The following is an 18,126-nucleotide window of genomic DNA, read 5'->3' on the forward strand; positions in this document are numbered from 1 at the left end:
TTAATCATTCATATCACAATTATTACGAAAGGGAGAAATAAGAAGGATATTACGTTTACTAATATTATCACATGGCGTTTTGGAGACCTTTTGAAACGGAAGAAAACAAATTTTACCATCAATATAATAGAATTGTTTGAGGGCATAAATAATTAAAATATGGTATTGGTCAAATGAACATATAATAGAAATTTTCTACACATTACATAAATATTATTATAATTTTTTACCTTTAGCAGAAAACTTTTTTAGGGACGCCTATGAAACTAATTAAATTTTATTGCTAGGCGTTTTTATACATGTTCAACCGACTTCGGAAAGATTATACTTACTTTTCGGGGCTTTTAATAACTTACTAGGTTGCATTAAAATAACTAAAAAATTACTCGTTCTGCAAATAGAAAAGAAGAGATATTCTATATTTGAAATACAGTGCGAATCGAATATACTAATTTAATTTTTAAAATACCAAGACGTCGAAATTCTGGAGTCTTCAGTGACGATATTTCCCCGTGTGGGATTAAAAATTGCTCCCCCCGTGCAGTTAGCGCCGCGCCGCAGCATCGCCGCGAGATCCGAGCAGGCCGGTTCGAAAGAAGCGGAGAGAAAGAAGAGCGGCGCAGCCTATATAATTGTAGTTGTCCTTGAGACCATATGTACACATTGGATGGAGGGCAAATCTATCTATCCGTGCATGGGATGCAGCCCGAGCGCAGTCTGCACCGCACAGCGCACTCGATCCTCCATCCGCGTACGCTCGCGTCCCTAATAAAATAATTGCGGTCGGCCGATTAAACAAGTGAAGTCTACACGGCCGACGTGGATGCGTCTGAGTAATTGCGATCGTATTTATGAATGTGTTTTTCTGTTGTCGCCGCGGCCGTTTATGTCCGTACGTATCGCCTATTGTAGCTGGCTGTGGCCGATTGTGTTGACTTTAGCGTGTATGTCAGTGTTCGGGAAGGGACCGTGTGCTTTTTTGTTTATTGGTGCCAGATGAGAGCGATTGCCCTGGTGCAGTGTGAGTATTGTTTACTTTTAATCTGTGTCATATGTAAACGGAAAGAGGCACAGGGTGATACAATATTGCACCTTCATATGACTGCCAAAAAAGTATTTAAATTCAAATTAAATTAGTTTCACTTTTATGAATGATGAAATTACTTTATAACTGTCATTATTTTTTGTAATTTAGGTGTAATTTTTTGCTACAATTTTATTTCAATTTTCAGACTTTAATAACTAAAAAATCGTGCTTGTTATGCAGGGCGTTTCAAGATTAATTAGCTAAACTTACAAATTTAATTCGAGTAGCGAAACTTGGGCTGTTGATTTATCTCTAATCAGATTAAATATCCGCCAAATTACGATATAAATGCCGAAAATGTCAAGAGTTACTATCACTAAAAACCCAGAAATTCTACGCCACTGGATATGTTGTTAATTGCTTGTCTAAAAAATGGAGCAATTTCGAGTTACAACTTTTTTAATTTAAATACCCTTAATTAAATGCACTCCAAAAAGCCTAAAACAACCCTAGAAATATGCTTTTAAAACAATGTAATACAGAAAGTCGAGGAAAAACATTGATAGAAATTTTACTTTTTTTAGAAGTAGCATAGATCATAGTCCCGCAAAAAGTCTCGATAAATGTCTCGTATTATTTTAATATTTAAATTCATATTAAAATAGACGTTTTCTGATTAAATTAATTTATGGCTGACATTTTTTACAATATATCTGTATCTTTTTTGTTAGTTTTATTACAGCTTTTATACATTTCAAAATTGTGGTTTTCCAATTGGCCATACGTCCTGCTAACGTTCTACATGTTGATATATGTACTAAAAAATAAAAATCATAGTTTTTTTAAAGATGTTTGACGTAAATTGACAAAATTTGGGCTAATGATTTATCTATAATTAAATGTAAAAATATGTTAAATGTCCATATAAATGCGTCACTATGCTGATCACATCAAGAATTACTAAAACAGTAAGGACCCCATAAATTTTACGCCACTGGATATTTCGGAAGTTTGATAACTGCTCGTAACTGCTAGTGGTATTTCAGATATTTCTTTTATTTTCTTTTGTTAATAAAAATCTAAAACAACCCTAGAAATATGATTGCAATGAACTGTAGTTACAGAAAGTCGAAAAAAAGTAGCATAGAGCGTAGTCTTCGTAGTTCTTCTTTCTTATTTTTATTACCCAAGATAAATTTGTAAGTCTTCCCTACTAATTTATAATCTTTTAACATGCCATTCCTTAAAATCAATAAATGCAACATTTTACAATAATGTTGAAAAATGACTTGCTTGGAAAGTTTTTACTTTGCTTTGTGTTTGTTTCCAGTACTCACTATATAAGTTTGTATGCATGTAAGTATATGCATTTTTACGCTTTACACTGTTTATTTAACACAGTTTATGTCTAGGTTGATGTAGTTTATCACATAATGTAAATATTTTCAGTTGTAAAAGCAACAATCGTGTAGGTTCACTTTTACATATTCATATTACAGATACATCGAATATCCTCTATTCTTTTAATTGTCACGATATTTTGCTGAGGAAAATAAAATCCTTATATAGAGTGTTTAATTTAAGATGGCTTAAATAGTTGGCAACAAGTGATTTTGGCAGTTGTGATATACGCTGCTTGTTTGTTTTTCTCTATGTATTTTGATAATGACAATACTACCGTTTAGTCAACAGTGATTTTCTCGAAACGGTTTGTTGTATCAAAAAAATGTAAAGAGCTAAAATTTAAGATCATTGCATTAGTGATTAGATGGTGAAAATAAATTTTAAAATTTTTCACCGTAAATACTTAATAAAATTTGAAAATATGGTGTGCATTTAACTGTTCAGCTAATATCTCGATAACGGTTGGTCTGAGAAATTTCGACCTAGTATGCCTTTTCTGCTTAAAGTTGATAGGGGAATAAACGCACAAATATGAAACGTTAGTGTACAGGGTAGCAAAAAAGTTAGGGCCAATTTAATTCAAGCGTACTCTAATAGCAGCTCTACAAGCAGCGTCAAAAGCAATGATATATTTAAATTTAGCATCCTAAAATTCTCCCGTTCTATGCCAACATTCAAATCTGTTTGGAAATTATTCTTAAAAATACGAAAAAAAAAATAAAAACTTTTAACACCCTGTATATCGAAAACTAAGCATTTAACCCACGTTAATAGGAAAAAAAAGGTCTTATTCTATCCTCTAAAGTACGCCCTTAAATTCTTTGTACTAAGTTTTGAATCAGCCTGTATATTTTTTTTATATAAAACGAATAATTTTGGAGTTACATTAAATATATTAAATTCTGCAGATAAGTTTACTACAAATTCAAAATATAATAACTTGAAATTGGCTCAAATTTACTAAAACTTTTGTTCTTTCTTAAAAATCAAACCAGGAATTAAATTCAATTTTAAAAAATAACCATTGCCGAAATCTTAGCGTTCTTAGTGACAGATCTTCCTAGTATTTCCACCACTGGTTTACAAATTTGATACCGTATGTACAAATTTTTACCTCTAATTATGTGATTATCCTAAGTTTCATAACTTTACGGATATTTTAAACGTGAAATTTTTTAATTTCGACATCCTGTGTCTCAACAGTTGGGATTTCGAGAAAAGTTTTATAGCAGAGTACCTACCAGGTGTCCCTAAAACAGGGACACCGTGTATGTATATGTAAGAGTAGAGAAATCTAGAGGGTCACGATTTTTTTCCCAATTGCCACTCGCGTAATCGTGGAATGCCCGGAACCACTTCTATTTGGTCCAACATATACAATGACACCAAAATCACTCCTCCCATACGCCTAGCAATTGCGAGCGAACATTTGTTACACTTTGAAAGTTTATGCCCCCTGTCAAATACCATAAACATATTTCTCTCACATCTAACTGGATTGTTGGATGAACAACTGTTTTTGTTGTAGTAGTCATAATTTTCTCATACACCGTCCGCTCTGACAAAACGTGTAGTGCGGGCTTAATCTACCACCTCCAACAGAATTACAGTGTCTTCTGCTTTACCGGCAGAGGCCGCTGGCAAATGCCTGCCCTAACCTGCGTAAAAAATGAGGAGTTATGTTCCTTGGGCATGACAATGCTCAGCAACAAAATAGCGGATGAATCATTACCTCGATAACGCTATCAATTTTTCAGAGCCGGCCGTAAACGGACAAGCCTATCATTGTAGCCGTATAATAAATTTCGAGATGAAACATGCATGCGCTGTAAAATTTATGTTCGTCTATTCGTCGGCCGTGCACATGCATGCATAGCACCTGCCTTATTAGGTGCAAATAATATGAGTCGGGTATAATGCGGGTTGATATATAGAGACGCCGTCCCTCCTTGCCTACTTTGAAAAGAATACCTAAGTTATGATAGTGGTTATTATTATTGATGACCCACATGGGCGCTGCTGGCGTCGCTCGTCGCTTGTTGTTCACGAAAAGGAGATAATTCTCCCGATTGGGCCTAATGAATCGATACGGGTCTGGCTATTCGTCGATGTTCTATAAATCTTCATTATTGACTAAATTGATTACATTCTTCATGAATTGTGGTAGTGAGAAGATAAAAACAGAATCAAATCTTCCTTTAATGCCAGTTTTGCCTGGTATGTTTTGGACAACGTTTTATAGTAAGTATTCCTGCAGCATTAGATCAAGGTTAGATCATTTCGATCGATCAAGCCATTGGGGAAGGCTCATCTATCTTGAGCCCCAATTACCTTGCTGCATCAAATCGTCTTTTAATTCCACAATATTGTTTGATTGTTCTGGCCATTACTTTATTTTGAGTATACCTGCAGCATTAGATCAAGATCATATCACCTCTTCGATCGATCAAGCAATTGGGCAATCTGTGCGACTTCTAATGTTAGCCCGAAAGTCTATAGGAACATTGCCTTGCTACAAATGCCGCATCAAATCGTCCTTTAATGCCACGATATTGTTTGGTATGTCCTGGCCATTGCTTTATTTTATGTAAGTATTCCTGGAGCATTAGATCAAGGTTAGATCATTTCGACCGATCAAGCCATTGGGGAAGGCTCATCTATCTTGAGCCCCAATTACCTTGCTGCATCAAATCGTCTTTTAATGCCACGATATTGTTTGGTATGTCCTGGCCATTGCTTTATTTTATGTAAGTATTCCTGGAGCATTAGATCAAGATTAGGTCACTTCGATCGATCAAGCCGTTGGGGAAGTCTCATGTATGTTGAGCCCCAAAATCTACTGCCTGCCAAATGCTGCATCAAATCGTCTTTTAATGCCACAATATTGTCTGATATGTCCCCTCCATTACTTTATTTTAAGTATACCTGCAGCATTAGATCAAGATCATATCACTTCTTCGATCGATCAAGCAACTGGGGAAGCATCTATGCGACTTCTGATATTAGATCAAGGTTAGATCACATTAAAACAACGGAGTACTTACTTCTTCGATCAATTGGGAAAAATCCCTTATAAGTGACTTCTAACATTAGTTCCAAAATGTGTAGAAATTTTGCCTTGCTGAAACTGAAATTTCAAACGGAAAATGATTTCTGCAATCAAGAAGAATCAGTTGCTGGAACGGTCATCTTCATGGTTTTTAGGATGTGAACATACCGATTTTGGAACACCTAGAAAGAAATTGAAATAATTCTGGAAAATTTACTTCGAAGGTGGTGCTGAAATCGGTCATACGAAGCCATTGCTTTTTTTATATAAAAAAACATTTTTTTTTTCTCAATGAAAATCTGCAGCTTCATAGACTCCAGTCTATTTCAAAACTAAAATTTCATATCTTTTACCTTTCTCTGTACATTTCTAAACTTGTCTTTGGACTGACTTTTAAAAGACAAAGTGAAAGAACAAGTGTATTCCAAGATAAAGACAAAACAAAACGACATTTCTGTTTAACTTAATAAAAAGGTCAGTGGAAAGGTATCGGCAATGTATAGAAAAAAATTATTGCATAGAAAAATGACACACATTGCATTTACAGTTGATGCTAACTTGGCTTTCTTTCCTTCATACTTTTGTTAAATCCGACGTTTTGTCTGAAAAATAAACGTGAATATGTCTCGGAATGCCAATCATCTGAGCGGTAGCAGCTCTTAACCCAAACACAAGCGTAGTGGCAATACAACAAACATACTGTTTATTTTTAAGTACAATAATTTAGGTGTCTGGCCGAGTCGAGGCGGGCCCATTAAGCCGTCTTGGGAGCCGTAGATTATAGTTAGTGCATTTCACAGGACCACGCTAGCGCTAGCTAGCAACGTCTCAGGCACTCCGACTAAATCAAGATGGCCTTGGCTCCATACCAGCGATGCAGTTATACACAAATCCGGTCGGCCGGGCGGGAAGCGCCAAATTGCGCACGCTTCCTTGAAAAAAAAGTAGTAAGGTGAACTTGAAATAAATTTGAAAAGATCTACCATTGCACTAAATGACATCTAACCTAGAACAAAAGAAATATGCATATTTTAAAGACAAATAATAGAGAATGTTATTTAAATTAATTTCTATACAGATAATCTTTACATTTAGGTAGTTAAAACACTATACTGCATTAATACGCCACAAATAAATTGAAACATGTGGTCTGCTATACCGCTAGCAGAGCAGAGCACCTGGTGATCATGTGTCACACTTTTATTTGAATATTTACTTCAAAATATATTAAAAACCAATAAAAGATTAGGAGAAATGTGATATATGTACACTCAAACGCATTCATTCATTTACCATGTTCAAAATCTATACTCACTTATAAACCAAATCGACTAGAACATTTTTTCAACTTATCAGTTTCAATTTCTACTTGTGCCAGCTTCACCTCTGCACTTTGACAAGTCGGATTACCCAGACCCAGTCGAATTTGCCGTTCCCGACAGCCGAGCGTTGTACTAGATACATAAACACAGCGCTCCGACCACCATTAGCTCTAATAATAAATATATTCAGCAGATGCAGTTCTTTACTAGTTTTATACGACGCGTTGCGATTTAAAACGTTAAACTTGCAAATTATTGCATCCTGAAAATGCTTCGCATTCTTTGTTTTCATTAAGGCCGGCTAGGTTTGCTGAATGCGGAGCTATTTTTAGCTCGTTTGAAACGAGAGGGTGTTAAAAAAGTCGCAGAGGTCGAGCAAAAAAGAATGACGGTCCATAATTGAAATGCTGAAAAAGAACGAATCATCGGCGGGCAAACTGATAGTAATTAACTTTTGTTTGGATTTTTGTTTTTGAGTGTTACTCAAATGCAAAACATATCTCCTTTTGAGTTTTATAAATACCTAGATCATATTCGTAACTAGTGAAATGTGGCATGCTGATGATTTATATTGGGGTGATGATACAATCTCTTAAAAAAAAGTAACTCGAGTCCAAATATCTTATCATTCCTATACAAGTTTCTGTTAGACTTTTTGCAAAATTTATTATGGATATATTTTAGAAAAACAGTGTTCTTGATAACTGTAACTCAGTTGCAAAATATTTGTTGCATGCTCCTTCAATCACTCATCTTAGATACTATATAGAAAAGCATCACTACATATATGTACAGGGTCGGAAAGTCCCCATGGTTCATCGGCCGTTACGTGAGAGCGATAAACAAAGTCATAGAAATCCGTGCGATAGAGAAAGATGGCTATAATGAAGGCGTCTAATAGTTACCGCCCATTTCGTCCTTCCACAAATAAGAAGTGAAATTTGAAGCTCTAAGATTCTAGTTTTTAAATTTTTCGGTCGAAATTTTTTCGGAGCTACAGTTGCCATGCAATTCTAAGTAATAGCGCGAGTCCACGGACTTGGAAAAATTTTTTCAGCTACGCCTTAGCATGAATCAGATAGCTTGTTTATTCAGCTTCAATTTCCTTTTTTTTTTTAATTTTAATACGACCATTTTTCATCGAAATATCGGACTTTTAATGGAAAAGGATCCTTTTGTCTTCAATAAATCGATATCTCGGCGACAAATGGTCATAAATCTCTATTGTTAACAAGTTATTGACAAATTGCCTAGCAGTGCAGTGCAGCAATGGGGAATTTGGTGTGATTCAGGTAATTTGAATATATCTGAATCGTAAAATAGGGACATCAGATTTTTATGATGGATATACTCGAAAAAAGCGAGATTTCTCGGAAAATCTCAAGAGAGCAAATTTTAAAATTGGGTAAAGAACACGTTGAAATTTTTTGGACCATTTTTTAAATTTTCGACTGCCAATTTTGACCAAAAAAAAAAACGAGGAAAAATTCGCGAACCTTGATCTTGTTTGAACAATCTTTGCGAGCAAATGTGTTTAAAAATTTTTATTTCCGTCGAGAATGGAGAACAAAAGTTTTAAAAACACACGTTTGCATTTGCGTAAGTGTTTTTTACGCAAATATTTGCAAATAGTTTTTAATAAAGTTTTTATCATTTTTGTACGTTTGCGGATAAAACCACATAGATCTGGACTAGGCTTAACGTTTTATTGCAAACCCAACGTTACCGTGTGCTTTTACTTTCTTTTCTTTCTGGTTCTGCAGCCTCCGATGTTACTTTTTATGAAGGCTCATACAAAGGAAATTAAAAGTAACACAATTTGCTCGTTCTACGATGGTCTTGTTAAGGCTAATGATGAAATAATTATACACTTAGGCGAGCGAGCTTGTAATGGTTTTTTTTGTTGTTGCAGGACTAACGGATGTTCTTTCCTGAAGACTGTTTCAATGTGAGTATACAATTTGTCCGTACACGGCACATAATAGTCATTTGTCTGAGTTTTCAGTTTATGATTAGATCGGTCTGAAACGTAATCAATTATAGCTGGGTTAAAAGGAATTGGCCTACAGCCTTTTTCAAATAAATGATTGTTATTAAAAAACAATCCTAGAGAAATAAATTGAATCGAAAAAAGTTCTAGCCCATCAATTCAAAAGCACAGGAACTAAAAAATAAAAAATAATATAATTATCGTTGTTTCAGTCTTACAATGTTTTTAATTCCGTATTTGTTTATAAAATTATACATTTTAAATGAGATTCAAACAGAAAATTTATGTTTTTTAAATCACAAAATTGTGTGATCCTCCATCACTGAGACTTCATTGATTCATTTACAATTTCTTATTGTGAAACAAAATATTGATAAACATTTGTGTACAAATTTGTTGCTACTTTCATAAGATATGTATAGGCACTTGTGGAGTCCCGATTAATAGGTAGGATTTTGTGACAAAAAACTGGCATTATCGTGTGTAAAATACCTTAAATATAGTGGTTGTATTTGTATAACAAGAAAAGGATATTTGAAGAGTAAAAAAATATAGGTGAAAAAATTCGATTGGCATAAATGAAATATATATTTTATTATCTGCTGGCCACAATAATACGAAGGAACATTTTGGAAACCACTGACTCCGCTCAACTAGCTCTGTTTTCCCAAATCGTTGTGCAGTTAACTTAAACAATTGTTCTTTTCACCACCAAAAAACGAAACAAATAAGTGGGCGGCACGCTATCTTTTCCCACAACTATTCACCTCTTTTTATGTATTCCAGAAGTTCTCGATAAGTTTTTAATGATTTTTAGTTGTAAGCACCATTTTGCAATTTTAACTGTATTAATTATTGAAAATACTTATTAGATATTAATGCATCCTACTTAAAATTAAAAAACCCTCTCCATTTTGAACACCGTGTAATAAAATGATTCCCGTCTATACAGGGCTTTTTTATTTTTTAAATAAAAATGACCAAAAATACCATCTACTACTAAAATATAGAATATTTGACAATTCTACTCGTAATAGAAAACAGCTGGCCATCACTCTTAAGACCCATTTTTCAAACTTTTCGAAAATTATGTAAGGTGTCTGTTGAAGATTTTTATTTATAAATATATTGTTTCATAAGTTATCAACAACTTTTAACATGAAACTTAAAATATATATTTACAAATCGATCCAGTTCCTAAAATATTAACAGAAATTCCTTATAATTCCTCTGTACAGAAAAAAACAAAATGTTGCAATGCCATATTTGAAATTTATTCTGAATATCATTGTCAGAAATCATTTCTTTTTTATCCCTTGTTTTTTACGCTGCTTATTTTTAATCGCGTAATAAATAATAAACTTAACCGGGCACATAATTCATTCTGCCCCAGTTTCCCCTAACAAGTTGATACATAAATTTAATCATAATCACTAGGCGTGGGCTGCTGTCGTTTGTCACGAGACGCGGCGTACACAAAAGACATATTTTCGTTGGTAATCTGTTGCTGTGGCCTCTGCCACCGAGATCCTTTGCACTGCCATGGGCGTCTGGGTGGGGGAGAAAGGGGCAATAAGTTATTTTCCAAATAAAAAGATGTTTCAGTTTTAAAGATCGTGGCTTTGTTTCTTGTCTTACCTCCAGATGTCTTAATTTTTGCAACGTCTAAATTTCTATATAAATTTACTGAATTTTGATACTTATGTTGGATGTACGGGATCTTCGCAAACAGGAGGAGAAATCTTACCGTTTGAAACACTAGTACTAGTTCTTTTAACGGATTTTCTAAAACTCACTGGCAAAGGAGTTACATAACCTCAAAATTATTCTTTTTAATTAATATTCTACTATAACTTGGTTAGTATTTTTTTTGTTTTGTTTACTTTGGTACACTTATTAAATATCTGATAGATATAACCTATAGAGCCGATGTCATTCATAATATTTAAATATAATTGCTACTTTATGCCTACTGAGCAAAGCATTGTTATGTACCTTTGTAATGATTTTGTCTAGATAGAAATCCAAATGATAAATCATTAAACACCTGCGTCACATTGTCGAGAACAAATAAATTCGAAACCGGTCTATATCTAGTAACTCTCCTGGCCTTAGCTATTTACTAGATATTGGAGGTGTAATTCAATGCGGGTCAGGGCATGTAGTCGCGGAGTAGTTTTTCACAATCATCATTAAATTAATTAAAATTGGAATTGTTGTTATAGGTAAAAATTGTTCGCGACTTTTTTACTTAATATTAAAATTATTAAAAAATCTTACACAAAGGTATTTTGTCGATAACATTAACACCGACATTTCTGAGAAAAAATGGACGTTTTGGAGCAACTCTTAGAAACAGTAAAAAAATAAAAATTATTTTACAATATGTACGAAGTAAAATTTGAACATGAAAGAATAAATTGTAAGCATTAAACTCTGCAAATTATTGTATCAATCAATTTATAAAAATGTGAAATTTGATAATAATGTAACATTTCAGGAGCAACAGTACTGTTTTTAAAATTTTTTAACAATTTTTTGATATTAAAAAAACAATTTCACTTTTCATCTTTTCACAGAAACAACAAATAAGAATTCGTTTTATTTTAATTTCTTAAACTGTTACGTGTCGAAGTTGATTATGCCATGTTTTATAAGTGGAAAAATATAAAAATTTGTTAATATACGAGTCTATTGTTTTTTTATTTACTTAATTCTCTACAACTACTTATACGCCAATGATAGAAAATTACCTCAGTTAATATTCATTTGCTCCTCTAGCCAAAAAGTTTTTCGCGCCACTGTCCTCTGTTGTAATTAGTGTTAATGAAAGTTGGGAACGTGCAAGGACGACATGACATGGAGACGCTGGGTCTAGAAATAGAGCAAAAACCAGCCAATTAGACAAGGAGAACTAGTAGTTTCTGAGAACAGACCGCAATATTTTATTTTGTACACGTGTGTATGCGAGTGTGTGTGTGTGTGTGTGTGTTGTTGTTGGTCATGGCGTGTGATTCACTAGTACTAGAGGAAATCAGACGAAAAATCGCAGAAAGTGGAAGAGACAGAGACAAATAATATCGAAGCGATCGGAAATAAAATGAAATGCCGATAGTAACTAGCAGTCAGTGTCGTGTCATCAGGATATTTATACCGAAATGAAAGATAATAGAGGCAGAGAGGTTATTACGTAACACCCAGAAAATAAAGTCAGGGAAAATTCAGATAATTAATTATACAGGTTCGGAAAGTCCCCATGGTACATCGGCCGTTACGTGAGAGCGATGAAGTAAGTCACAGAAATTCGTGAGATAGACAAGGATGATATATATGGATAGACATTGAAGACGTTTCATAATCTGAATAGTTCTAACCCGAAACGGGCGGTGACTATTCAGATTATGACACGTCTTCACTACAGTCATCCTTGTCTATCGCACGAATTTCTTAACTTTACTTTGCCGCTCTCATGTAAAGGCAGATGGACCATGTGGATTTTCCAGCCCTGTATATAAATTACATTTACTCAGAAAATTTGAAATATGGCAAGATTCACGTAGTGCAGCCAATTTGAAATTTTTTTCTCTGGTTTTAAGTATTTTTTTAGTTATCTTTTTCAGTGATCATTTTCATTTTACTATTATGTATGAAATTCCTTTATTTGGAATAACTTTAGTAACATTGCATGAAATATTCAAAATAATGAGACTTTTATGTTTTCGAAGGCAAGTAGTCATTTATGATGGCAGGTTTGAATATTTTGTTTCAGTATTTCAATTTTGATAAGTAATTTGATATCTTTATATCTGTATATCTCGTATTTTCTACAGCCAGTGAAGTTAAGTTCAATTGGTTCAGATTTCATTTGAAAATTATTTTGGAATTGTTTTACCACGATTTTAGGGACTTTTTGGAAATGATTAGGCACCTCTTTTTTATTTCATTAATTATTGGAAAAAGACTTTAAGGAATTTCAAAATCGTTGCTAATATGACTTTTAATCACTCCCTTTTAGTTTTCCAATTAGTGTAGTGTTGTACATGAAATATGTCTAGAATTATCTGAAGAATCCGAAATTTGAATAATATACAGGGTGTTGCATTTAAGATAAGAAAGTTGGTATTGACCACTGTTAAATGACACACCCTGTATAAAAAGTTTTGGTTGAAAAAAGATGCGCAACTAAAGATACCAATCGACGTGTCCGAGCGTTTTTTCGAACACGTCCCATTTATTTATTATTGAATTTATTCCATTTGACTGATACACACTGTATGTATTAAAAATGTACTATATGCCATTCATCAACATTTGCAATGTTCTTGAACCCTTTGAATGCTTAGCGGTCTTAACATACCTTTAGNACTTTTAATCACTCCCTTTTAGTTTTCCAATTAGTATTGTTTGTTTTCAACTTATGCGAATACAAGAATTAAGGATATACAGACATATACAGTGTGTATCAGCCAAATGGAATAAATTCAATAATAAATAAATGGGGGCGTGTCCGAAAAAACGCTCGGATACGTCGATTGATATCTTTAGTTGCGCATTTTTTTCAACAAAAACTTTTTATACAGGGTGTGTCATGTAACAGTGATCAATACCAACTTTCTTATTTTAAATGCAACACCTTGTATATTATTCAATTTTTGGATACTTCAGAAAATTTTAGACATATTTCATGTGCAATGTTCTATATCTACCTTCAACTGTTTCGGAAATATTAAGTGTTTTGAGATTTATTGCAAAATTAACATTTAAAAAAGAAAATTATTTGATACAGAAATGCGATACAATACACTCAAAAACTAATACTTATGTAATACTGTTAATTTAGTAAAGAAGTGGAGAAGGTATTTTTGTGAACAAATGATGAAAATGGTAGATAATAATGTGATCCAATTAGAACATGTTTTGTTTTCTGATGAGTGCACTTTTACACTTTACGGTCATGCTAATCGTCAAAATTTCTGTTATTGGTCTAGGGATAAGCGAATATGATATGGTTTCAGCAAGATGAAGCACCGCTCCATTACCAAATCAATGTTCGGCAGTACCTTAACCGAATATTTCCAAGTCGGTGGATAGGGAGGCGAGGATTGATGGAATGGCCAGCACGATCCCCTGATCTGACGCCATTAAACTTCTTCTTATGGGGATATGTCAAAAGTATTGTATACAAAACTAAACCCCTCACTTCGCTGACTTAAGAAGACGAATATGGCTTGCGATTACATCGGTCACGCCTGAGATGTTGAGTAAAGTTAGAAGAAATTTCTATTTAAGATTAGGATGTTGCCAAGACGTTTGCGGCGAGCATTTTGAACATATTCTACATTGACATTAATGTTTTTTTTGCTTTTTTACATTATCAATAAATAAACAGTATTACTTATTAATTTTTGAGTGTGTTGTAGCGAATTTCTGTAATCAAATATTTTCTTTTTTTAATTAAATTTTGCAATAAATCTGAAAACACTTAATATTTCCGAAACAGTTGAAGATAGGAGTATAAAACATTGTACATGAAATATGTCTAGAATTTTCTGAAGAATCCAAAAATTGAATAATATACAGGGTATTGCATTTAAGATAAGAAAGTTTGTATTGACCACTGTTATATGATACACCCCTTATAAAAAGTTTTTGTTGGAAAAAATGCGCAGCTAAAGGTATCAATCAACGTGTCCGAGCGTTTTTTCGCACACGCCCCATTATTGAATTTATTCCATTTGGCTGATTCTCATTATATGCATTAAAAATGTACTATATGCTATTCATCAACATTTGCAATGTTCTTGAACCCTTTGAATGCTTAGCGGTCTGAACATACCTTTAGTTTACTTCATAACTATGAGCACTTTGCAATTTTTACATGTACTTCCAGAACATGGCAATTACTTTTTTCTCCGTGCAATAATATGACCATTTTAAGATCTATCTGTATCTTCGATTGTATCTCGCAATTACAAGTATCATTAGTTTCATTGCTGGCAATACATCTGAGCCAGACTGGCGATAAGAGACTAGTACGTAATGATTCTACCTCTACTAATGAATGTGGGTAATAGTGTAATACCCGCATAGTTTTCCCAGTAAGCGAGTTTATTTTATTATGTAATGTAAATTAACTTCACGACTGAATGAATTACACACACAGCAAAAATATTTTGATAAAAATAGAATCCATGTCATTCTAGAGAAAGACAAAGAGCTGATTATTGCTGTACGTTGATAAATTTGTTGAAAATTAATACATTTTGATTTAGTGATATAAGTTGTTCCGCATAATGCGAATTCTTCCACAGCTCTGGTAATGTCAGTAATACAAGAAAGTGTTGCAAATAGTAGTTTTACAAAATCAATTTTTTCTTTCATATTTTAAAATTATTTTCTATTATACGGGGTGTCCTAATTCGTCTTACGTTGGATATAATCGAATTTAACTTTAATATGTCAATAAATTTATTTGGTTCAACTTTTATTAGAAACAGAGCTCGTTTTACGTGGGACATCCTGATTTAAGTATAGTTTGCGTTAAACATTACAGCTGATAGCCCTGCAATTTAGAATAGCATTGTAATGTTCGTAAAGTAAAATGCTAATTAGTTTATGTTATTGAGACAATTACTGAATTTATGAAGAAAATGCGTATTTTAACTGATAGTACCGTTAATTTTTAGCTCTGATAAATACGAAGTTGTTTGTTGTCAAAATATGTGTGTCCTTGCTGATTAAATAAACGGAAATATCCTACAGATAAGGCGCACGTTTTATTGAGACTATATTTAGTAATGTTTGGATTTTAGTTCATATCAACGAGATACATATTAAATTTTTCATACATTAGAAAAATAGTGTAATGAATTTTGACAATGAATAGCGCTGCCACGAAATATTTGTTATTTTTTTTTGATACTCTGAATAAAATTAAACTCCATGGTATATTTAACGCCCTGTAAATACCTTAGGGAAATATTTTGACAGTTGTAAAAACAAATACATATGATGATTTCGAAAACCCGCATCAAGAAAAGTGTTAAAAAAACAGCCCTTAATATTATAGCTAACTGATTCAGTGAAGAGGGAAAAAAACAAGAATTTGACTTCGTATTGACAGGATCCTATCCAGATTTTGATCTGCCGAAGAGTATCAAGTGCCGATTTAGTTTTATGCATAACTAGATAGATTATTGTGCGTTTCGAGCAATAAAATGGAAGATATTCTCAGTAGTTTTTATAATATTAATAATAATAAAGGGTCCTCTACATAAAAACATTTTTTGAGAGGAGTTGCACTGTTTTATTCAGAACAGTCTTTTGTTGTTACAATTAAGGAATAAGTGATTTTACTTGAGAGATATATAGTGTGATTTTAGCATTGTATGAAACAGAGGTATTTTAAAGTTGATTTATTGTAAAAATCGGAAAAACCCATAGAAGAATCAATCGTTACTATTGCAGCTGGGTAATATTAATACTTTTCCTACATTTATTTTTATGTGAACTTTTTACAGAATTATAAATATCACAATTTTGGCACCCATAATATAAGTAATATACAGGGTCATTAACCTAGCTTTTAATATTTGTTAACGTTTTCACTGTTTTAATTGGATATGAGTTTTTAGTACTATGTCAATTAATTATCCAGTTTGTAGTACGTATACCTACCTTATTGTGTGACTTATTGCTTTTAAAGACTAGTATGGTACCTACATATTTAAAATGACAGTACATACTATTAAAAAAACACTCACTCATTCGCTCATGGCACTTTGTTAATAAAATGGGAATCCTCTGCACGACTGAGGAAATCAGCTGTTTCGCTTCAACATTCGAACGCTCTGTAGTGCGCCGGTGCGTTCCCAGTCAGCAAATGTGATGCAAAGTAGGGCAACGGGAGTTTAGGTAGTTCTTATTTTGTAAAAGCTACAGTAAATTTCTGTTTTCGTGTTTCTATCTTTATTAGGCCTTCCGAATACGTAGTTAAAATTAATGACATGACTGAATCACCCTGCACAGTTACACTTGTTGTAGCTTTTTGGATATCAATAATTAAAATTTTGGTTATTATTTCAGTTTTATATAAATTTAGGTAGCACATATTGAAAAAACTGATATACTCCATATCGCTCAATTATAAATCAGCATATAGTTTAACACTAATATACTTTTAAGTTGACATGACTTTACAATTAAAACGATTGCTTTAGATAGTTATATTATAAAATGTAGTAACACAGCAATAGGAGCTGTGGTAGTCGAAGTGTCGAAGGCACGGCTGAAAAATTAGAACGGGTTGATGTAAGTATTCGTCTATTGGTTCAAATGCTGCTGCAGCAGATAAGTGCAATGGATGTCTATATGTGTTACAAAGTTGTAGGAATAATCCAAGAGGCTGTGAATAGACCCTTGAAAAAAAAAATCAATCGTAAAATATTATATCCTCAATCATATTTAATTATAACTCCTGTATATTGAGGAATACTTAATAGAGTGTATCTTTGTCTTGAAGGGTATGTCATTGAGAAAAGGATCCGTTTTCTCAGTGTAGAATTCTGCACCGATATTTCGAATTCATACAGCTTCCGCTTATATACGGTGGCAGGCTCTTGGCGCCGTGGTTATAAGCTAAATTAGGTACCGAACGTTGTCCCGAATAATAAATTCTTTACCTTATTCGCAAAAATGGTGCATTTCAGCGTAACTGAAACCGGTGGATAAAGCAAATGGATTTTTAAGGAGCACATTGCTGTTTGCGTATTCGGTTTTCATATTCAATTTGTTGCTTTGTTTTAGATCCATTGTATTAAAAATAAATTGCTACTTCGGTAGCTCAAGTTCTTGTAAGGGGTACCGGTGAAGTGGGAGTAGATTGCGCAGTTGACCAATAAAAAATTAGGATGTGTCCCTTTCCTAGTGTTTTAGTGGAATCTGTACTTTTTCTGTAACAGGTTTTATGAAGCGTGAAGCTGGCAGTGTTGGGGGATGTAATAAATATGCTATTCTCATTTTGAATGTACTATTTTTTTAGCTAATTTATTCTAAGTTTTAAATGTTTATGTTTAAGTGTTAAGTTTTCTGCTGTTTATGTTTCCATCGAACCATGGCCTTTAGATTTTGTTTGGTTTATCAGTGAAGGTGATCGGTTATCGTTAAGTGGATTTTTTTATCACTTGCTATATTTAAATTGAAAATATTTGTATACGCTTGATTTCTCAACTGGTTTTTGTTTTCAGTAAGGAAACTGTATCAAAATAAAACTTGCTGGAATCAGTAAGGATAAGTCTTTTAGTAAAAATAATTAGTTATCTTTATATTTCACGGT

General features: G+C 33.2%; 1 protein-coding gene across 2 annotated transcripts in view; it reads left to right on the top strand.

Annotated features, from left to right (window-relative positions):
• Positions 1-18,126, top strand: part of LOC108903233 (ecdysone receptor) — a 521,233-nt gene that overhangs the window by 241,181 nt on the left and 261,926 nt on the right. For both annotated transcript variants that reach the window (XM_018705334.2, XM_018705342.2), the window contains exon 3: positions 8,715-8,750. The gene's annotated coding sequence lies outside the window, so the exon portion shown is untranslated. The remainder of the gene's footprint in view (positions 1-8,714; positions 8,751-18,126) is intronic.

The sequence above is a fragment of the Anoplophora glabripennis genome, unplaced genomic scaffold (assembly GCF_000390285.2).
Source record: "Anoplophora glabripennis isolate ALB-LARVAE unplaced genomic scaffold, Agla_2.0 scaffold12, whole genome shotgun sequence".
NCBI lineage: Eukaryota > Metazoa > Arthropoda > Insecta > Coleoptera > Cerambycidae > Anoplophora > Anoplophora glabripennis.